Here is a 24,828-nt window from a genome sequence, read left to right on the forward strand (position 1 = left end):
AATTTTCTGTAGATATACTTGTGAACAGTCTTCTTTCTGTTTAACATCATTAGAAATTGGAAAGTTCTAGACTAGAGTGACATAAATGAAATCAAAGATATATCTTGCTGTTGTGGAAAAATTTTAACTTTTAAACAATTGTGCTTGCGCGGTGAAGTTTCACTATATAAGGTTTGTCTCGGCGTGTTCATATCTTATCAGCCATTGAATCGACTTAAAGTTGCTATTCATGGTTAGTGGTCATCCAGTTGTGAATGTAGCGAGCTGTGCAGTTCACCTTCTCGTGCCTTCTGGCTCGATGCACAATTTGCTGCCAAGGAAGCCATGTTGAAAACCTTCATATAGTTTCTATTAAAAGTTCATTCCAACTGCAGTTTCTGGAAGAATCAAACCTTTCTGTTAATCCAAAACCACATGTAGTGGTAATATTTTGAATGCGATAAGATTATCATGGGTATAAACAAATTAGCATATTTGGGTGTATTTTTAAGTGAATAATTTCTATCATTATTACATGAAAATATTACTATTTTTTATGTTGTCCTTATCTTAAAATTCCTAAGGGACTATAGAAATCGATTGCCATTTCAAAGGGCAAAACCCCCGAAGAGCAGCAAGTGCCTTCCAATTTATATCAACTTAAAATAATATGATTTATTTTGAAACTTGTTTGGAATTACGTGAGTCTACACAGTGATATTAATCAGAGTCTCATTGTATCACTCTTGAAAAGCTTTTAAGTTGATGTGGTTAACACTGAATCAGCAGCTGCATTTGGTGAATCTACCATTCGTGTACACTGGCAAATAATGAAAACTACATTGCCCAAAACTTGCAGGTTTATGCTAACAAAGAAAATTTAAAAAGGAACTCTTCAAACACTTTAGTAACATATGTTTACAGAATTGTAGAAAACATGCAGGGAACTATTTTTAATCAATTGTTAAAATATTCTGCACCCTATCAATTCTCATTCAAGGCGGTCGAATAATACTGAGAATATCTTCAATGATACTAAATTGTTTCACTACTTTCATGGTTAACTATAGCTGTATTAATACTTTTGTTGTATAAGTTGTGGTTTTTTTTTACATTACCTAGGCTAGCTTGACTTCCGCCAATGGTTTACTTAACATTTTCTAGTCAGGGTCAGAGTTGGTGACCCATTCCTGCTCCTTTTCTTTCCGAGAAAAAAACGTTGGCATAATTTAAGAAGTCAGTGTAAAGTCAGGTTTTGGTCTTAATATCATAGCACCGTGCATTTAAACCAATAACCCATATACAAACCTTTCTCATAATGTGGTTCACTATCACAGGTTATAATACCATAGCAGCAGAGTAACTATAATCACTTATTTTGGGAACAATCCACTAAGAGTGGAACAATGGAGGAGTGATTTTTCTTGGGCAGCGGTGAAGAACAAAATGCTACTATGGTAATTGTTATATTGTTCAATGCTGCTGGAATAATACTGATCTAGGGTAGTCTAGCTCTGTATCTGAGCCTGACCATCACCTATAAATGGTATGAATAGTGAATGGTTTCACATACAGTAGCTCTGTTGGGTTGTTGTGGATGTACTCGCCAGCTACAAAATGGTGGACTGCCATAACTAAATCCAGGTCTCTAACCAAAACTTCAGTTGGGCCGCATCTGGAGTATCGCAGATCGTTCTGGTAGACCCACTATAGAAAGGATGTCAAGGCTTTGGAGAGGGTGCAGAAGACGTTTACCAGGATGCTGCCTGGATTAGAGGGCTTGTGCTAGAACGAGAGGTTGGACAAACTTGGGTTTGTTTCCTTTGGAGCGGCAGAGGCTGAGGGGAGATCCGATAGAGGAGATCAGATCAAGTGAGGCATAGATGGAGTAGATAGAGAGTATTTTTTTTCCCAGAGTTGAAATATCTAATAACAGAGAGCATGCAATTATGGTGAGAGGGGGTAATTTCAAAGAAGATATGAGGGGGGAGTTTTTTTTAAGAGAGAGTGGTGAGAGGCTGGAATGAACAGCTTGAGATGGTGATAGAGCAGATACACGAGGGAACTTTTAAGAGACACTTAGATAGGCTCTTGAATGTGAGGGAAATGGACGATATAGACATTGTGTAGGTAGAAGGGGTTGGTATAGTTGGCCAATTGATTCCTCTTTAACCGGTTCAGCATGACGTTGTGTTCCTGTGCTGTACTGATCTATAATCTCGCAAATGTTCAATGTTTATATAATTGGACTTAAGAATTATCGGTCAAAGGTTCAGAATAAATAATAGTTTTAAATTCACATTTGAATTATCTCCATTTTATTTATATGTCTGAATTTAATAACCTTTGATGGAATAATGAATATGCATGATAGGTTAATGTGACAAGATAAGTCAGTTACTTTGATAAAATGCAACTAACTTCATACTGAATTAGGAGTTGGATATATAATAGCTTAGTGCATGTAAAAAAAAATCAGTATTTCTAAAAATTGTGTTGATGATAGAGTTAAACCAAACTAAAACCCAGTCAGCTAAGAGCAGACCATTCCCAATTGGTGCTTCTCTCAAGTAACTAGCCATCACTAAACAAAAACCAGAAATTAAAAGTTACAAATCTGTAACAGAAATGAGAATCAAAGAGGTATGTTTATTTTCATTAAACACAACTGAATTTAATATATTCTGTTAGAAATATGTTAAAAGTCAACTTTCACATCTTGAAACTCATTAGGGAAAAGCCCTTGGTCAGATTGATGCCATTGAATTCCGTAGCTTAATACTTTATTGGACATCACTGAGCTTAAAATGGATGAGAAATCAGATCTGTGTATCACTGCCTCATTATGAAAATGTGGCTTTCACAGAGCTTCTGTCTTATTGTGGTCAAACACAGGATTGCTCCTCAGTTAGTCGGTCAATCTGATGGCGAAGAATTTTGTTCGAATTAGAATAGTTTGATCGATCTTTTCACAGAGTCTGCTTTTGATACAAGGAGCAGAATATGACCTTGGTACATTCAACAATTAAATATATTTTCAATAAATTCTGCATTGCTTTAAGAATTTAAAGAATAAATTTTTATCTTGCCACCCAGAGTAAATTGGTAAAGAGGCAATTGATGTTAATGGACGTGAAAACTGGGCATTTTCCATAAGGGGTGGCCATTTCAAAGCATCCATTTTAAAGTCCAGATCAAAATGAAAATCTTCACGGTTTATTATTTACTGTTCTCTTCATAGAAACATAGAAATCTACAGCACATTACAGGCCCTTCAGCCCACAAAGTTGTGCTGATCATGTAACCTACTCTAGAAACTGCCTAGAATTTCCCTACTGCATAGCCTCTATTTCACTCCAAGTAAGTGTTGGATTCTATGTTGGATTCTGAGATCCAGAAATCTGATTCTGATCATCTGTTGTCATAAAGTGGTGTGTTTTAAATATTGCTGTTGGGTAAACTGTTGATGTTGTTACCAGAGAGAGAGAGAGAGAGAGAGAGAGAAAAGCAGGATCATGAGATATTATTACTGCGTATGTCAAAACGTTCGAATATGGCCCAAGTGCTGAGAGACAGAGGAACACTGAAGCAGGTCAACAGTTCACTGACTTTAATGAGAACTGTTGTAGAATTTCAAGGGAAAGAAAAACAACAAATACTAGGCCAACTGGGCTGTTAATCTTAGAACTCTGCAACTGAAAGGTAATTCCAACACTGCGACTGGAAGCAATAACTGCTTTCTAAATGAATACTGCTTCTTGACAGCGTCAGTTGAAACGGTATTCTTTCCCGGACAAGGGCATGGGTAAGTAGGGAGCGTAAATGTTGCTGTGCTTTTGGTCAATTCTCGACAAGACTAGAATAAGAAGAAGGGAGTTAAATACCGCCATAATGAATCACTAATTAGCAGGAAGTACGCATAGTCACACCCATAATTGTCGAGCCTGCTATGCGACACACAGACCCTGCAGCAGTGTTTGTGGTTGTGACAACGTAAAGTCTGTCCCTGCATAGTGGTTCACAAAAAGTGGACCTGCACTCAACGATCCAGGACTTCTTCCCCTCCACCATCAGATTTCTGAACAGTCCATGAACCCACAGATTGTATCGTGTTCTTCCTCTGTCTCTGCACTGTTTTCGTAATTTATAGTAACTTTATGTCTCAGTACTGTACCGCCGAGGCAAAGCAGATTTCATATCATATACGTCAGTGATAATATATCTGAATCTGAAACAAATGAGGAGATTTTGTGACCGCACTGAGGAGCAAATGTGATTGATCCACAAACCTCCAAAGTAGACCCAATGGGTCAACCAACCATCTGATAATTCTCAAACACGAGGAAATCTGCAGATGCTGGAAATTCAAGCAACGCACACAAAATGCTGGTGGAACGCAGCAGGCCAGGCAGCATCTATAGGGAGAAGCGCTGTCTACGTTTCGGGCCGAGACCCTTCGTCAGGACTAACCGAAAGGAAAGATAGTAAGAGATTTGAAAGTAGTGGGGGGAGGGGGAAATGCGAAATGATAGGAGAAGACCGGAGGGGGTGGGATGAAGCTAAGAGCTGGAAAGGTGATTGGCAAAAGTGATACAGAGCTGGAGAAGGGAAAGGATCATGGGACGGGAGGCCTCAGGAGAAAGAAAGGGGGGAGGAGGGTCATTAACAGGGGGATGAGTGGACAAGGGAGTTGCGTAGGGAGCGTTAATGCCCCACCTCCCCTTCTTACCCCATCCCTGTCATATTTAGTTGTTTGCCTGTTCTCCATCTCCCTCTGGTGCTTCTCCCCCCTTTCTTTCTCCTGAGGCCTCCCGTCCCATGATCCTTTCCCTTCTCCAGCTCTGTATCACTTTTGCTAATCACCTTTCCAGCTCTTAGCTTCATTCCACCCCCTCCGGTCTTCTCCTATCATTTCGTATTTCCCCCTCCCCCCATTACTTTCAAATCTCTTACTATCTTTCCTTTCGGTTAGTCCTGACGAAGGGTCTCGGCCCGAAACGTCGACAGTGCTTCTCCCTACAGATGCTGCCTGGCCTGCTGTGTTCCACCAGCATTTTGTGTGTGTTGTTATCTGATAATTCTACAAGCACGTGCTACTAAAGAGACTGAATCATCTCCAGGGTGATACTTAAAAAGGAAAGTTGGATCAGCCATGATGAAATGGGAGAGCAGACTCAATGGGCCAAATGGCCTAATTCTGCTCCTATATCTTATGGCCTTATGGCCTTAACCACAGTTGTCTTGATTTTTAACCAGTGCTAGGTGTGTATATGTTAAAGTGACATCTTTCCTTGTACCCTGACAGAAACCTGTGCAACCTGTTGATGATCCCTATGGCACAAATGCTGAAATCGTTTTTGGGAAGTTCTCTGTCCCGCTAGTGGATTTATATCCTGAAAGCATTAATCCAGAGTGAGTACACATTTATACTTGCTTTATATAGAGAAGTTGGGATAAGTACATGGATGGGAGGGGTATGGAGGGCTATGGTCCATATGTGAATGACCTGTGGTCTAGTTATCCTGGACATGGTCCATGGACTAGGCAGAATAACAGTTCTGTACAGACAAGATGGTCGAAGGACCTGTTTCTGGGCAGCAGTTCTCTATGACTTTGAAGGGTCATGAAACAAAGAAACACCATGGAACCCGCTCAGGAAAACATCAAACAGCCAACGTGTGAAAAAAGAACAAATTTTGCAAACAGTGAAAAGCAAAGTGAACAGCACATAGGATATCAAGCATCAAACCAGTCCTATTCAGCTCAGATCAGCCTGGCACCGTGCCACTAACCAATGCAGGCCGCAGGGCCGTTCCTTGCTGAGACTCCCCAGTCCACACCGATCGTCACATTCAAACCGCTCAAAAACAGCAAAAGAGGACAGTAACCAGAACCCAGCAGCAAATGTAACATGAACCTCAAAGTCCATCAGAATGAGTCCACCTTCGACATCTACTATTTCACATATTCTGCAAAATACATAAAAATATGTAACCAGATCTCAAGCATCACTTCCTGCTCCTTGTAGTTTGCCTTACACATACGTGATTCCTCCTTGACTTTCCAATTCCGTTTAACAGAAAATTTCAAGGGGTGTAAGGCTTCTCATGATGGAGGCAGGGGCAACTGTAACATCCAAAAGGAACTGGATAAATATTTGAAAAGGAACAAAACTACAGGACTATGTAGAACATAGAAAATTGAGAATTCAGGTGATTGTTTCAATGAGTCGGCACAGGCTCAATGAAATGAATTGCCCTCGACTCTAAAAGTCCTTGATTTTATGACACCTTACATAGAACATAGAAGAGAACAGTACAGCATAGGCCATTTGTTCATGGTATTTTCTCTTATTTTGCGCAGAATTAGGCCATTCAGCCCATTGAGTCTCCTCCACATTCCAACATGACTGATCGCCCCCCCCCCCACCTTCCCCACTTATCCTTTAGCACCTTGACTAATCAAGGACCTATCAACCTCTGCTTTAAACATGCCCAACGACATGACCTCCACAACCTTCTGTAGCAATGAATTCCACAAATTAACCTCCCTCTAAGTAAAGAAATTCCTCCTCATCTCCATTCTAAAATGACGACCTTCTATTCTGAGGCCGTGCCCTCTGGTCCCAGACTCCCTACTATCGGAATCATCCTTTCCACATCCACTCTATCTACACCTTTCAATATTCATTAGATTATAATCAAGTTTCATCAATAAATATTTTAAACCACTCCACAATCAATATAACCTTTAACTCCTACATAGCCCATAACCCTCCATTTTTCTTTCATCTAAGTGTCTCTTAAATGCCACTTCTTTGAAACCGAAGGTGAGCAGATCCTCAGAACAAAATATTTCACACACACTGGAAATTTTGAGGAATTTGGTTGCCTGGTCACTTCTGTCCACACCCCCCATGGGGTGGAATTCATACAATGACACTAGGACAGCAGAAGTTATTGACATCCATCAGTCCTTTGCAAACAAGATTCAAGGAGATTCTCCAGCCATTTCACAGTTATTTCACCCACACAACACTTGAAATGGAATCTCAGTTGAAGAGTTTGCTAATAACAGTTGATACAATAGAAGCATTTCATTTATCTTTTAGAGAAACAAAATTTGGAATTCCTGAAAGTGGAGAACAGAATTCTGTCTCTGTTGTCGGATAGTGTAATACGTGAGTATTCGTTTTTTGACATTTTATTTTTTACTAATTTGCCATGATACTTTTAATGTCACTAAAGTGTTGATAATGTTGAAAGACTCAGAGAATGGCCTAGTTATTTGCACAAGTTATTTCAATAAGAATGCCTCCATTGATTAATGGAGAGTGAAACTTCCGTGCTGTTTTGCTTATTCGTTTGATGAACGATAATGCGTACGGTGAGTAAACATTGCAGGACTTGAGGAGTTTTGGGGCTGAAATCTGCTCTTCCACTGGCTGCATTAAGCCATCCAGGATCCTGTTGAGAGGCAAATTGAACCGTCTCCTTAAAAAGCTTCTGACAGTTGAATCATCATTCACTGGACAGAGGTGATCCTGTAGATTACAGCTCCCACACTGCTCCGTCACATTACTTTGTCCGTTTCATCTCTTGAGGCAAAGATCACAAAGTGTGCATGAATTATTAATTTCTTACATCAATAAATCTGACTTGTGACAATGTTAGGCCAGCCCCATTGACTGGTATGCACTGCTGAAAGTGAATGCCCGAAATAATATCCATAGAGGATATGTTGTTGTTATTCTATCATTTTCAATTTCTTTCAAATCAGTTAGTGCATGCCAGAGCAAACACGTAGTCCCTGATTTTACCACCAGTCATTTGGGAATGCCTGAAAAGATGGCAAATTAAACACTGGGATTTGTACCATCTGGTCCCATTTCCTTTTCGTCTGTTCTTAATATTACATAGAAGATAGAACAGTACAGCACTGGAACAGGCCAATTGGCCCACAATGTTGTGCCAAAGCAGCTAAAAAAAATCAAAAACAACAGAACACTAATCCCTCCTAGCTACACCATGTCCATATCCCTCTATCTTTCTGACATATGTGTGTCTACCAAGCATAAGAACATAAGAAATAGGAGCAGGAGTAGGCCATCCGGCCCATCGAGCCTACCCCGCCATTCAATAAGATTGAAGATTAAATTCCACAGATTCACCAATCTTGGGGAAGAAGTTTCTCTTCATCTCCGTCCTAAATCTTCTCCCCTGAATCTTCAGGCAGTGTCCCCTAGTTCTAGTCTCACCTACCAATGGAAACAACTTTCTTACTTCCATCTTATCTGTCCCTTTCAAAATTTTGTATGTTTCTATAAGACCCCCTCTCATTCTTCTGAACTGCAGAGAGTATAGTCCCAGGTGACTCAATCTCTCCTCATAGGTTAACCCCTTCATCCCTGGAATCAACCTGGTGAACCTCCTCTGCACTGACTCCAAAGCCAGTATATCCTTCCTTGAAACATCTCTTGAAAGCCTCTAATGTATTTGCATCTACCACCATACTAGGCAGCGCATTCCAGGCTCTCTGAGTGAAAAACTTACCCCTCACATCCTCCTTGAACCTGCCTCCTCTCACCTTCAATGCATGCTCTCTGGTATTAGACATTTTAACCCTGGGAAACAGATACTTCCTGTCCTCTCTATCTGTGCCTCTTATAATCTTATCTACCAGGTGCCTCCTCAGCCTCTGGTGCTCCAGAGAAAACAGCGCAAGCTTATCCAGCCTCTCGTGATAGCAAATGCCCTCTAGACCAGGCAGCGTCCTTGTAAACCTCTTCTGCACCCTCTCCAAAGCCTCAACATCCTTCCTATAATGGGGCGACCAGAACTGTGTGCAGTACTCCAGATGTGGCCTAACCACAGTTTTATAAAGTTGCAACATAACTCTACACACTGCTCCTTCTTCAACTTGGCATGAATTTGCATTTTATTTGTTTTGCAAAGCATCTTGGTTGATGTTCCATGTTGAAAGGACTTAAAGGAGACTGGATGAGATTCCATCATCTTGAGCCCTTTGTCGCCTCTACCCATCACCCTCGAGCCTCTGTCACTATTTCTACACTCCTCTCTTCCATCTACCTGTATGACCTTCCTCACTTGCATCCACCTATCACTTGCCAGCTCTTGCTCCACCCCTTCCCTTCACCTTTCTTCATTGGTTATCTCCCCTCTATCTTTTAGTTCAGATGAAGGTTTCCAGCCGGAAACGTTGACTGTCTACTTCCCTCAGCAGGTGCTGCCTGACACATTGGGCTTAGCCGGCATCTTGTTTGTTACTACAGATTACAGCACTTATAATCTCTCGTATCTCACGCCAGACAGTGTTTGCTATTGTGAACATATGGAGAACATAACAGAATTAGGAAATCTAAAGTCTTCCTCCAAATGAACAAAGTCAAAGTCAACTTTGTAACTCAAGTACCTTTTATACACTCAATGGCCATTTTATTAGGTACACCTTTGCACCTGCTCATTAATATCTAATCAGCCAAACATGCGGCAGTAACTCAGTGCATAAAAGTATGCAGAAAGGGTCAAGAGGTTCAGTTGTTGTTCAAACCAAACATCAGAATGGGGAAGAAATGTGATCTAAGTGACTGTGACTGTGGAATGATTCTTGGTGCTAGATGGGGTGGTTTGAGTATCTCAGAAACTGCTGATCTCCTGGGATTTTCATGCACAACAGTCCCTGGAGTTTAAGAGAATGGTGCGATAAACAAAAAAAAATTCTAGTGGGTGGCATTTCCTTGGATGAAAACGCCTTGTTAATGAGAGAGGTCAGAGGAGAATGGCCAGACTGGTTCAAGCTGACAGGAAGGTGACAGTAACTCAAATAACCACACGTTACAAGGGTGTGCAGAAGAGCATCTCTGAACACACAACATGTCGAACATTGAAGTGGATGGGCTACAGCAACAGAAGACCATGAACATACACTCAGTGACCGCTTTATTAGGTATAGGAGGAACCTAATAAAGTGGCCACTGAGTGTATATTTCTATTTGGACCCTGTCATTGTAGAATTATTCACCCCCCTCATCTGAATGTCAAGGCCATTGAGTCATACTGTGTGGAATTGGGCCAATTGGCTCTGCTAGTCCCTACAGCTTCTTTCCAAGTATCCCAATCTAGTACGCTTCTCAAATGATTGCACGTGAAACAGTTCCAAAACAATCCAGCAAGAAAATACAGGAAGAGTGTCAACAATGGGGAGCTGCAAGAGATAGATTCATTAAATTAATATCCCCTTTTTACATTTTCTCCACAATCATCTGTTACATGCCCACAGGAAGATGAATCTCAGGGTTGTATATGGTGACATATACGTACTTTGATAATGAAATTTATTTTGAACTTTGATCTGTTGTGAATCATTGTAATATTCAGAATATTATTCCCTGTGCCTTAAACACAACTGGTCCCCATTGAAGAGCCTGGCAAATGTGTACTGCACCTAATCGTAGCTCTGTAGTTTGTGAACACCATCTGATGTGTCATTATCAGCATGTACACTTTTACTGCCAAATGTCAATCACATACATCCACAAATTATCATGAACCTGCAGCATCTATTGTCTTCACTGATCTACATGTTCTTTGTGATGACTTCACCGTACACTGAATATATTTCACAGCTGTAAGCATACTTTAGTGCTTCGATTTGTTTGAAAAGATCCAAGCACAAGCCTGTTTGAAAAACAATCATGCTGCTTGTACTTCCTGTCTGGGTAGCACTGAGACTTCCTCGCTGACAGATAAGCCTGCTTCTCACCCTGACCCCACTTCCTCCCTCACCATTCCCACCTCAGTCTCACTCCTTTATAGAATATTCAACGTAGAATATTATAACACAGTACAGGCTCTTTGGGCCAGGTTGGTTGTGCCAAACTTTTAACCTACTTTAAGATTATCTAACCCTTCCCTCTTACATAGCCCTCCATTTTTCTATTGTCTTTGTGTCTAAGAATCTCTTAAATACCCCTAATGTAGTGTATCTGCCTCTACCACCACCCCTGGCAGGGCATTCCACACACCCACCACTCTATATGTAAAAAAAATACATCTGACATTCCGCCAGTACTTTCCTCCAATAACCTTAAAATTATGCCCCCTTTTAGCCATTTCTGCCCTGGAAAGAAGTCTCTTGCTATCCACTCAATCTATGCCACCTATCATCTTGTAAACTCTATCAAGCCACCTCTCAACCTCCTTCCCTCCAAAGAGAAAAGCTCTAGCCCGCTCAATCTTTCTTCACATGGCATACTCTCTAACCCAGGGGCATCCTGGTAAATCTCCAGCACATCCTCTCTTAAGCTTCCATTTAATCCTGCCTCAGAGCATGAGGGGGTAAATCTTTGCAACAGTTCATCACAATAAGTATCTGGAGCATCAATCAAAAAAATTCACACTGCCATAGTTTTTCTCTTCTGTCAAATGGGAAGATGTTGAATGTGAAGTAGATGCAAAATTCCTTCCCCTTTACTCAGGCAATAGCCTGGCCATCTATATTAAGACCCTTTCCATTCAATGAGATGAAATAAGATTAGGAGGAACAGTTTCATTCTCAAACTTTTCTGGCCCTCATTTCATCCACCCAGTTTTCAGTCTGATCTACAGTATATCCTTCTGTAACTTTAGACAACCTTCCTCGCTATGATACCAAAATCACAAATGCAAACTCATACATAACGAACTCTATGTATAACAAAATTATAATTAAAAATACAATGTGTGGCTTGGTGGGAAAAGCTCAAGGAGTTACCTTCAGTACAGAACATAGAACGGTACAGCATAACGTTGTGCTGAACCAGTCAAGTTAGTAATCGAACAGCCAGCTGAACTAATCCCTTCTTCCTACGCTACGTCCATATCCTTTCATTTTGCTCACATTCGTGGCCAGTGATACTCACTTCTACTGTAATGAAGTGCTTTGAGAGGTTGGTCATGGCTAGAATCAGCTCCTGCCTAAGCAAGGACCTGGACCTGCTGCAATTTGCCTGTTGTCACAATAGGTCTACAGTGGATGGAATCTCACTGACCCTCCACAAGGCCTTGGATCACCTGGACAATAGCAATATCTACATCAGGCTGCTGCTTATTGATGACAGCTCAGCGTTCAGTACCATCATAGCCTCAGTTCTAATCAATCAGCTCTAAAATCAGGGCCTCTGTGCCTCTCTCTGCAACTGGATCTTTGACTTCCCCATTGGGAGACCAGAGTCTGTGCAGATCAGAAATAACAGCTCCTCCTCACTGATAATCAATGCTGGAGTTACTCAAGGATGTGTGCTTAGTCCACTGCTCTACTCTCTCTACACCCATGATTGTGTGGCTGGGAACACAATATGAATGGACAATGAACTTATGAATATTACCTCAGTATGTCTCCTCACTTTTTGTAAGACTTATCTAATTTATTTCTTATATATACAAACGTTTGTACTTCTTATTGTAAATTATAGTTTTTATTAATATGTATTGCAATGCTCCACTGCCGCAAAACAATAAATTTAATAACAAAGCTGGGTGGCAGTGTGAAATGTCAGGAGGATGTTATGAGAATGCAGGGTGACTTGGACAGGTTGGGTGAGTGGGCAAATGTATGGCAGATGCAGTTTAACGTGGATAAGAGAGAGTTAGAGCTCTTATAGATAGCGGGGTCAAGGGATATGGGGAGAGGGCAGGAACAGGGTACTGATTGTGTATGATCAGCCATGATTACAGTGAATAGCGGTGCTGGCTAGAAGGGCCAAATGGCCTACTCCTGCACCTACTGTCTATTGTCTATTGTCTATTGACATATGCCAGTGATAATCAAACTTGATTCTGCTTCTGCCTTATCTAAACATCTTTTAAAAATCGCTAATGTTTCTGCCTCTACCACCTCCCCAGGTGGTGCATTCCAAACACCCACCACTCTCTGTATAAAAAAACTTGCCCCTCACTCTTCCTTTGAAATGACTCCCTCTCACCTTAAATGCATGCCCTCTGGTATTAGACATTTCAACCCTGGGAAGATATTGTCTGTCTACTCTATCTATGCCTCTCATAATCTGATAAACCTCTATCAGATTTCTCCTCAGCCTCTGCCACTCCGGAAAAAAACAACCCAAATTTGTCCAACCTCTCATTATAGCACATGGCCTCTAATCCAGACAGCCTCCTGGTAAACACCTTCTGCACCCTCTCTGAAACCTTGTCACCCTTCCTATAATGAGGTGATCAGAGCTGTATGCAATACTCCAGATGCAGCTTAACTTGAGTTCTGTAAAGTTGCAACATAACTTCCTGACTTTTGAACTCAATATTCTAACAAATAAAGGTAAGCATGTTGTATGCCTAGCATTACCCTAGGCACCCACCTCAAGGTAAGACTCATCCCTTACTTGGCTCACAATCTTTGCCCCATACCCACATCCATGCACTGAATCACTAACCCAACCTGATCGTACTCCAACCTGTCAACCTATCCAAAAACCTCCCCTGACCACAGCTAATAATAGCCCCCTTGACTGAGCCTATCCCCTTACTTACTGCTGTCTGACATCTAGTGTTATCCGCACCAACAATCACTTCCACTGACTGCCAGTTGCCTCATTACTGACGCCAACCTCAACTTGACATCCAATTGCTTCCTGACTCATGATCTACAGGAGCTAACCAATGCCCAACCTGATCAGCTGACTCCTTCAATAAACACGTTCACACACTTTTACATGCCCATTGACCATACATACCATCAGATGCCCACCTCTGTTCCCCAACGTCCCAGCTCCCAGCCCTCTCTTGCTGTGACTTCCACCAAATCTCATCCCAGACTTAGTTCCTTCGCATCCTTCCTAACAATAAATAGACTTCCACCATTTGTTATTGACTCCCGTGCACGAAGAACCTGGAGATCCTACTCAATATCAAGCAACACCATAGGCTTAATAACCTGCTGAAATTCAGAGTGGTAAGGCCATCAAACAAAAGAGAACAAGAGATTCTGTAGTTACCGGAAATGCTAGAGTTACTCAGCAGGTCAGGCAGCATCTATGGAGGGAAATAAACAGTAATGATTCAGTCCCAATGAAGGGGCTCAACCCAAAATGTCAATGAATGTTACCTGATCTGATGAGTTCCTCCAGCATTTTGTATGTGTTGCTTGGATTTCCAGTGTCTGCAGATTTTCTCTAGTTTGTGATTAAGAGAGACCCCTGATTCAATCCTGAAAATATGATCTCTTACTCATATTTTGTCTCCTGCATAAGAAGTGATGGAAGCAGAAGTAATTGACAATTGAAAGAAACTGGGAAGAACTTGAAGAAGATAAAATTATATAGAACTATGTTCACGTAGTGGGAGTGGGGGAATGGGGCTGAATGGATTGGTATCTTGTGAGCTGGCCTAAAGATAATGGGTGCCTCAAACATCTTCCCACTTTGCTTTAATGACTCCATAACTCTATGACCTCGATTAACATTGAGGTCTGATTAATTATAGAAATCAAAATCGAATCCGGTGAACTATTTATAAAAAAAGCTAACTTGATATTTCTGTTATAGGATGCACACCATACGACATTGGAAGCTTTTCCATCTGAAGACAAGAAGCTTCATCAGAACATGTTATGGCACTTACAGTGCAATGAAGATGTAAATTTTTAGTTCCTTTAGTTAAATTTTGTTCAATGTTTGTTTTAATTTAATTTTAGAAATGGTGCTTTTCCTTTATTGTAAAATTAGAGAACTTTTTTTAATATGATACAGCTTGATATTCTTTATATTTAGTTTCTGTAAATTCTATTTGTGAAACTTCACTTTGAAATTATTGAAACATGTCCACTGAGTCGGAGGCACTGTATAATGGAGCAGGGAATGTGAAGAAGAGAGACTTGCAATTCAGCGCAGCTTTTATGCGTTGGAGTGGCAGGAAGCAGAAAATGATGATCACCTTATGGGAAGAGGGAAAATAGTAAATGATCTCTGGACCCTGACAACCTGCCAAATTGCGCTCATAAAACCATAAGACATCGGAGCAGAATTGGGCCATTCAGCCCATCGAGCCTGCTCCGCCATTCCATCATGGCTGGTTTATTATCCCTCTCAATGCCATTCCCCTGCCTTCTACCCATAACCTTGAATACCCTGACTAATCAAAAACTTATTGGCCTCCACTTTAAATATAATCAATACTTGGTCTCCACAGGCATCTGTGGCAAAGAATTAAAAATTCACACAATTCGAATTCCTCCCAAGAACGGAGGAAATGCCCAGTCTGAGACACCAAAGGAGGGTATAAAGAGAATCTTGGCAGGAACAGAATGGATGATATCATTGAAACCCTTATAGCAAACGCTCTGTAATCCATCTAACTGGAACATCACTGTTCAAATGTGGTGATATCTGTTATGTGTATCCATTGATTTGTATATGATTGTAGTATTCATGATCCTTCAATGAACTGACATCCATTTCAATGGAGAATAATATATCAATAGAAGATATTTTAACTCATTCTGCCCCACACATCTCAATTTCACCTCATTGCTATTTCCCAGCAGTGGCCCCACTCTCCTGCCAAGCATGCTATATTGGCACCAAAATATTGTCAATGCTTGTGTTGGTTACAAAAACAAATGAAGCAATTCACTGCAAGTCTCAACGTGCATGTGATAAATAGAATGAATCTACCTGAACCTTGCTTCCCTTATATTAAAGCTTCCACCAGTGTCTGTTTTGAATGTACTCAGTGGCAGAGACTGCACAGCCCTCTTAACAAGAGAATTCTTAGGATTCACTACCCTCTTGGTGAAGAAATGTTCTTTGTTTCAGTCCAGATAGGCTGCCTCTTGACTTTTAGTCGGTGACACCAGTTTCAGACACACAGCCAGAGAAAACATTGTTCGATCTCCCTGCCAAGCCCAGTAGGAATTTGGGGTATTTCAGTTCTTAAGCCTCTTGCTTCCAGAGTGTATAGCTCAAACTGCATAATCCTTCATTGTAAAACAGTCCCACCGTTTCCATCCCGGACTCAACTCTGTGAACTGTCATCGCACTTCTCCAAGAAAATCCTTGCTCAAGTTGGGAGGGCAAACCTAAACATAATATTCCTGTTCACTTTCACCAAGTTCTTATGTAAATATACTACAATCACTTTAATTTTTATCAAGCTGTTCTAAGTTAACAAAATAAAATTATTTGAAGTATTAATACTATAGTAACTACTACCTACACTATTGTACCAATTGATGTGTGAATATGTGTATTTAAAACAAATAAAATTTGGATTTCATTTTGACTTTGATGATGCCGTCTGTTATTAACTCACAAACTGAGTTCCAGTACGGTATGGGCAGCACAGTAGTGGTGTGGTAAGCACAATCGATGTGGTCGTCAATCAGGGTTCATTTCCCCGATGCTGTCTGTAAGGAGCTTGTACCCCCTTTCCATGACCGTGCAGGTTTCCCCCAAGTGCTCTGGTCTCCTCCCACATTCCAAAGATGTACAGGCCAGGTTTAGTAAGTTGTAGGCATGTTATGTTGGCGCTCGAAGCATGGCGACATTTGCGGGCTGCCCAGCACAATCTTTGCTGATTTGACTTGATGCAAATGAAGCATTTCACTGTAAGCTTTGATGTACTTGAGGCAAGTAAAGCTAATCTAATTTAATCTAATTCGAGAGGTTCTAATTAGGTGAGGGTGACCAGCCTTGACATGAAGACAGCATTTGGACAAGTGAGGCACCAAGGATAACTAGTAAAACTAAAGTCAATACACTCAGTGCCCACTTTATTAAGTACCTCCTATACCTATTAAAGTGACCACGGAGGGTATGTTCATGGTCTTCTGCTGTTGAAACCTATCTTCTTCAAGGTCCATCATGCTGTGCATTCAGAGATGCTCTTCTGCACACTACACGTGCTTATCTGAGTTACTGTCGCCATCCTGTCAGCTTGAACCAGTCGGGCCATTCTCCTCTGACCATTCTCAATAACAAAGCACTTTCACCCGCAGAACTGCTGATCTGTGTTGGGTTTTTTTTGTACCGTCCTCTGTAAACGCCAGAGGCTGGTGTGCACGAAAATCCCAGGAGATCAGCAGTTTCTGAGATACTCAAACACATCAGGCATTGACTCGCGACAGTTTGGCCCTTTGAGCAGCAACCGATCGACAATTGGGGTTGATTGGCAAGAATTGGTAAAATAAGGGGGAGGAAGAGGAGTGTTAGTGCGAGGATTTTGAGGCTTTGGCGCTTCGAGGCTTGAGTGAGAGAAAGTTGTAAGTAGATATTTTTCCATTATTCATTTTTTGTTTTCTCTTCATATATTTGCTCAGTTAGAACAGTAGGAATGCCAAGCAGAATAATTGAAAGTTCTTCTTGTGCAAGTGGGAAGACAGGGAGACCCCCAGTACACCTAACAACTTCACCTGCAAGAAGTGCCCCCAGCAGCAGCTTCTAACTATCTACATTAAGGAGCTGGAGCTGGAACTGGCTGAACTCCGGATCATTCAGGGAAAGGGGTGGCTGTTGATAGATAGGACACATGCAGAGGCAATTACACCCAAGGCGCAAGACACAGGCAACCGACGGGAAGGGGAAAGGGTTTAAACAACCAGTGCAGATTACTCCTGTGGCCATCCCCCTCAACAATAGGTATATCACTTTGGATACTGTTGGGGGTGGGGGGGGGGAATGAGCTTGCAGAGGAAAGTCACAATGGTCAGCTCTCTGGCTCTGTAACTCAGAAGGGAAGGGGGGAGAAGAAGCGAGCTGTGGAGATCAGGATTCATTTGTCAGGGAAAGAGAAAGGAGGTTCTGTGGATGAGAACAAGATCCCTGGATGATATGTTACCCCCACAGGTGCCAGGGTCCAGGACATCTCCCATCGAGTCCTCAGCATTCTTAAGTGAATGTGTGAGCAACCAGAGGTTATGGTCCAAAGGTAGGAAGAGTGACGAGGTTCTGCAAAGTGAGTTCAGGGAGTTAGATGCTAACCCAGAGTTGTGATCTCAGGATTACTACCCATGCAACATACTAGTGAGGCCAGAACTAGGAAGTTTATGCAGTTCAACATGTGATTAAGGAATTGGTGTAACTGGGAGGGTGTCTGATCTTTGTATCATTGGGCTCTCTTCCAGGGATTGTGGGACCTGCACAGAAGAGATGCTTTACATCTGAACTGGAGGAGGACTAATCTCCTAGCAGGAAGGTTTGCTTGTGCTGCACGGCGCAGGGGTGGGGTGGGGGGGGGGGGGGGGGGAGGTGGTTTAAACTACAGTTGCAGGGAGATGGGAGCCAGAATGCCAGAACAGATAGTGCAGAAACTTGTAAAATTAGTCAGCTCCATCATGGGGACGAGCCTTCATAGTATCCAAGACATCTTCAAGGAGCAGTGCCTTAGGAACGCAGTATCCAACATTAAGGACCCCCACCACACAGAGCATGCCCTCTTTACATTGTTACCGTCAGAAAGGAGGTACAGAAGCCTGAAGGTACACACTCAGTGATTCAGAAACAGCTTCTTCCCCTCTGTCATCCGATTTCTAAATGGACATTGAACCCATGAACACTACCTCACTACTTCTTTATTTATTTATTTTTACACTATTTATTTTAACTTAACTATTTAACAGACATATATATACTTACAGTAATTTAGTTTTTTCTCTATAAAGTTAACAAATTTCATGACATATGTCAGTGAAATTAAACCTGATTCTGATTCTAAAGAGGTTGTGGAGACAGATATTGTTAAGACCTCAGACAAAGTCAGGAATCAAAAGGTTGAGCATGGTGCGACTAGTGTCCTGAGCTGCGTATATTTCAATGCAAGAAGTATCGTAGGAAAGACAGATGAGCTCAGGGCAATGATCAACACATGGATTACAATATTGTAGCCATTAGTGCGACATGGTTGCTGGAGGGGCAGGATTGGCAGCTCAATATTATGGGGTTCTGTTGTTTTAGACACAATAGAGCGGGAGGGATCAAAGGAGAAGGGGTGGTGTTACTATTCAGGGAAAATGTCACAGCCAGGACAGACTGGGGAACTTAGCTAGCGAGGTGTTATGGGTGGAAATGAGGAAGAAGAAATATATGACTACATAACTGGGGCTATATTACAGACCACCCAACAGTCTGCAGGATTTAAAGGAAAAAATTTGTAGAGAGATCACAGACCGTTGCAAGAAACATAAAGTTGCTATAGCAGGTGATTTTAACTTTCCACATACTGAGTGGATAACTTATTCACCTCAATGCTGAATTGACTCCAGAACCTATAGACTCACTTTCAAGGAATCTACAACTTAGTATTATTTATTTACTTTTTTATCATTTGCATGATTAGTCTTTCGTCAGTCCTTTTATTTATAGTTTTTCATAAATTTTTTTGTATTTCTTATTTTCCAGCAAGAAAACAAATCACAGGGTAATACATGGTGATATATATACAGTACATTCTTGGATACTGAATTTACTTTGAACTTCAAACTATCCAGCCAGTGGATTTGCTTTACAATGTTTGTTTCATGAATATCCATCAGGAAGCATCTTTAACCCATTATAAAGTCAACTGATAAGTTTGAACAATTCACTTTATATAAACTAATTCAGATGAATAAAGTAAACTTGATAGGGGTTACCATTTATACTTGTGCACATTTCAATATTTCATTCAGTTCTACGGACACTAATTGCAGAAGTCAGAAAGGTCTGCTACGTCTACCACAGGAACAGCTTCTCACCACTTCCTCCCACTGAGTCAACAGGTGCTCTTAGAGTTGCAATGCTGATTCCTTCCTTCTAAGGTTTCAATGGCTATGTTTTTCACTGCACAAAAAAATCCGAGAAAAAATCCAGAGAGCGTTCGGCTTTTTTCCAGTGCTTGAAGATGTCCATTGTAGGCAGGAAGGTGTGGATTATTAATGTCTGTTGGACCATGAGCTGGATGCAGGAATCCAAATCTTGGTCTTCTTAGACACTTTTTCAAACAACCCAGGATAACGCTGGAGGCAACAGTGACGTTTGTTATCAATTTCTGCTGTTGCTAGCTCTTACTTTCGGAAGTGATCCATGTGAAGGATGTTCATCACTTCGGAGCAGTGTTGTATAGCAGGGAAAAGTTAAATTCCGTCCTCTGAATGTTAATGCAAGGGTCTCCTTACTAATTATTACTACTACTTATTAACTAATACTCCCATGAAGGAAGCATTGATGACAGAGTTCGATCTCCTATGCGTAAGAACACTGGCATCATCTAGATACCCTAAATCCATGACCAACATCGGGATTGATGTGTACAAAACCTGTAGGTATGGATTATGCCTGGCATGTCGTAATGCAGAAGCATAATGAAAGTCCAAAAGCTCAAGCACTGCAAAATGTAAAGATTTTTTATTATTACACTCACCATTCCCAACATCCTTTGCTCTTGCCAAACCTACAAATTGCTCTCCGCTCCACCTTGACAAATAAACAACAAGTGCACACTGAGTAATTTCTTCAAGAGAAACAAAATAAATGAGCCATTTCTAAAACCTGCAAACAAATCATCACAAACTTCACGTTGCCAACACCGTCTGCATCAGAAACCAGAATAAGAAATGTGATTGTGCACAATTCATGAAATATATTTAACCATCCCAGTGAGGTAGAGGGTGACAACCTTTGTACACAGTTTAAGTTCCTTTATGCGTTAGCAGCAAAAGATGTGTGCATGTACACACGTGCACACCTCAGAGGGAACATTGTTCACGACATACTGTATATGAGTGATGATGAACCTGATTCTGATAAGGGTCTCTGTTGTGGTCTGAGAGTGGGAAGGGAGCAGGGAGAGGGGAATCAGGGTTGCAAAAAAGAAAGGGGAGAGGGGATGGAGTGGGAAGCACCAGAGAGACACTGGGGATTGAGGTAGAGGCAGATGCATTAGAGACATTTAAAAACCTCTTTGATTGGAATCTGGATGACAGAAGAGTGATGGGTTTTGTGGGAAGGAAGGTTAGATTGATCTTAGAGTAAATTAAGAAGTTGGCTGACATTGTGGGCCGAAGAGCCTGCACAGAGCTATGGTTTTTGATGTTTTGTGTTCTAACATTTACCTTTAATATCACTAAATATAATATATTTCTATTAAATCTAATGCACAATGAGAAAACTCACGAATGAGAAATCAGGAAAGTAAAAGCATTCTAATTTCTTGTCAGTTAGGGCAGACCAGTAGGTATAAATAATAGAGGCAATGGAGACGATCATTAGAAATTATTGATGAATGTACACTGATCCGCAGACACATAACTAGCTTTTTATGAAAGAATAGCATTTTTATTTAATATTATTCAAGAATTAATTTACGTTAATGAAAGGTCCCCAGTAAGGAAATAATTCATGGAGCCACACAACATGAAAATGAATCTTTCAAGGGACCAAGTCCACACTGACCTTCGAGCAACCTGCACAAATCTCATTTTATTCTTTCCACATTCCTATCACCTGCACTCAATTTCTACCACTCACCCTACATTACAGATACTGTAACGTATGGATCTATTTCTTTAAGTGCAATGACTCCCCTTAGCACTAACTATTGACTGATAACTTACGTTGATTTGTTGCTCTTTCTGCAAAGTAAATACACATGTTAACTTCTCTGTGTCTGTGCCTTTATTTATTTGGTACGTAATTGTACAGACACAACAAATTCGCTACGAGTACAAACCTGAACATCGGCAAATATCACCAACTGCAACGAGAGCCACGGGACGACAGAATTTGGAGGAAGGGAGAGAGACAGCGAGAGAAAAGAGCAAACTGAACCAGTACGGTGACAGAGAAGGTAGTCGCAGATGCTAGAAAAGGGCCCGTAAGTAACAGTGAGAGATGCACAACTAGCAAAGCTAAAGTAAAAATAATAAACTGAACCAGTACGGTGACAGAGAAGGTAGTCGTGGATGCTAGAAAAGGGCCCGTAAGTAACAGTGAAAAGTACTCAGTGAGAGATGCACAACTAGCAAAGATAAAGTAAAAATAATATGACGATGGCCTTAGTCGAGAAAGTCGACAAATTTGATAGTGCTACTGAAGACCGGGAATCATATATCAAGAGGGCTGAACTGTATTGTAATGCTAATAATGTGGATGAGGTAAAGAAAGTCTCCACACTTCTTAGCTTAATGGGTGCTAGAATGAACAGTCTCTTATGCAACCTAGTAGCCAGCTAGAAAGACTTTTGATGAAATTGTTGCAATTTTGCAAAATCACTTGAGCCCAAAACCGCTAGCAATAGCTGATAGAATTAGATTTTACAAAAGGAATCAGTCAAAGGACGAAAGCATTTCTAAATACATTGCAGAACAGCACAAACTTTCCCCAATACTGAGACTTTAGAGATGGACTTCTGATACATTAAAGGACAGTCTTGCATGTTGCATGCATAGTCAAAGCACTCAACAGATGCTATTGTCAGAAAGAGACTTAACCTTAGAGCAGGCATTGACCATTGCAACATCATTAGAGGCTGCAGCAAAGGATGCAGCAGAACTATAGAAAGAGAGTTTAGAATGTGAAACATACAAAATGCCCTTTTGTATATTGCGAAATGCCAAAAAGCCAAAAATGTTATCAATGAGGCAAATTCTCCCATGATGCAAATGATTGTTGGTTCAAAGAAAGAGTTTGCAGAGAGTGTGACTGACAAGGCCACATAGAGAGAGTGTGACTGACAAGGCCACATAGAGAGAGTGTGCAAGTGAGACAAAAGGCACAACCAAAGAGAGAAACCACACAAAGAAGAATTTCAAACACAAAACTAAATAAATCCATAAGGTGACTAAATGTGAAACTGAATTAGACAGCATAAGGGTGAGCTGTCAGACACAGAAATGCATAGCATTCCTGAAGCAGATCGCATAAGGATCATAACAGATGTGTCTGGTGTAAAACTGAAAATGGAGCCGGATACAGGGTCAACTTTGTCTATAATTTCAAAGGCTGAAAAAAGACTGCAAAAGACTGTCTTCTAAGCTACCATTAGAAAATATTTCAGTGATGCTAAAGGCCGGCACAAGTGAAAAAGTGTCTCCCAAAATCAAAGTGGAAGTGAACGTGACAAATGAAGACTAAACATAGCAGTTAGAGCTTTATGTATTGAAAAGTGGAGGGCCAGCAATTTTCGGATGTCAATGGTTGAGAAAACTTCAAATAGACTAGCACGTAACCAATCTGTCAATGTGTCATCAACAGGCAAATTCAGCCAAAATGGTAGAACTAACCAGCAGCAGTCACATGCTAATGAGAAGGTGTGTGAGAAGGGGATTGGTAAACTCAAAGGCATGAAGGCCAGAATTGAACTGGATGAAGCAGCAACACCAAGATTCCACTAAGCGCGTCCAGTGCCTTCCGCACTACGTCCTAAAGTGGATGCTGAACTCAGGGCTTGGGGGCATCTAGCATTCTGTCTAAGGTTGAGTGGAGTGATTGGGCCTTGCCTGATTTCCCAGTGATCAAGAAAGGGAAGGCCAGAGCCATTAGTATATGTGGGGACTTCAAAGTGAGCATCAACCCGGTGCTGTGTATCACACAGTATCCCCTGCCATGAATAGAAGACATTTTTGCATCTTTGGCAGGTGGTGAGAGGTTTTCAAAGATTGATTTGTCACAAGCCAATCTGCAAATGGAGATTGAGGAGCCAAGCAGGAAGTTCCTCACAATCAACACTCACAAGGGACTGTTGCAGTATAATCGTCTCGACTTTGGCGTCACATCAGCTCCAGCAATTCGGCAAACAGCAATAAACCAAGCGTTCCAAGATATCCCAGGAACACAATGTTACAGTGATGACTGGTAAGCATGATGAAGAGCACATCCAGAACCTTGGTAAAGTGCTTACCAGGCTGAGTGAGTATGGTCTGTGTGCAAAGAGAGAGAAGTGAAAGTTTTTCAAGAATGAAATCTCATATTGTGGACATGTCATTAAAAAGCATGGGTTACACGGGTCACAAAAGAAGACTGAAGCAGTGCTACAGGCACCCAAACTGTAAAGTATGTCACAACTCAGGTCATACTTGAGTCTTGTAAACACTACCATCGGTTTCTCCCAAACATTGCTACAGTGCTGCAGCTATTGAATGCACTGTTACAGACAGAAGCAAAGTGAGAATGGTCAGAAAGATGTGAAAGAGCATTCAAGAAAACAAAGAGGCTAATAACATCAAATGAGCAGCTCACCCATTCTGGCCTATCTCTGTCCGTCAGACTAGCATGCAATGCATCCCCTTATGGTATTGGTGCCATTTTCTCACACACTATGAAAGATGGATATGAACACCCAATTGCATTTGCTTCAAGATCACTGATGAGCTCAGAACACAACTATGCACAGATTGACAGAGAGGACTTTAGCCTAGTATGGGGAGTAAAGAAGTTCCACCACTACCTCCATGGACAAAAATTTGCTCTAATGCCAGACCGCCAGCCCCTTGTGTCCATTTTCATCCTCGGAAGGGAATCGCAGTGAGATCTGCTACCCAGATGCAATGTTGAACACTTTTCCTAGGAACCCAATCTTATGAAATAGAGTTCAAGGGTACCAAACAACACAGCAACACTGACGACTTGTCATGTTTTCGACTGTTGACAACTAAAGAAGTGGTCTTCATTCTGTGACCAAGCAGAAGTGTTCCACACAGCACTGGTGGACCAGCTACCAGCACGAATTCTGAAATACAAAGAGAAACAAGGAATGATCAGATGTTGTCAAAAGCCTATGACATCACCACACAAAGGATGGCCAGCTCGTGGTAATCCTATGTTTCTGTATTTCTCAGTGAGATGAGACCAACTGTCTGTATGTCAAA

General features: G+C 41.3%; 1 long non-coding RNA gene across 1 annotated transcript in view; it reads left to right on the forward strand.

The window, feature by feature from the left end:
* Positions 1 to 16,199, forward strand: part of LOC140731694 (uncharacterized) — a 65,875-nt gene extending 49,676 nt beyond the window's left edge. The window contains exons 2-4 of the long non-coding RNA XR_012099898.1: positions 5,285 to 5,391; positions 7,091 to 7,159; positions 14,537 to 16,199. This is a non-coding gene — a long non-coding RNA (uncharacterized lncRNA). The remainder of the gene's footprint in view (positions 1 to 5,284; positions 5,392 to 7,090; positions 7,160 to 14,536) is intronic.
* The last annotated feature ends 8,629 nt before the right edge of the window (positions 16,200 to 24,828 follow it).

This window comes from Hemitrygon akajei, chromosome 8 (assembly GCF_048418815.1).
Source record: "Hemitrygon akajei chromosome 8, sHemAka1.3, whole genome shotgun sequence".
Classification (NCBI taxonomy): domain Eukaryota; kingdom Metazoa; phylum Chordata; class Chondrichthyes; order Myliobatiformes; family Dasyatidae; genus Hemitrygon; species Hemitrygon akajei.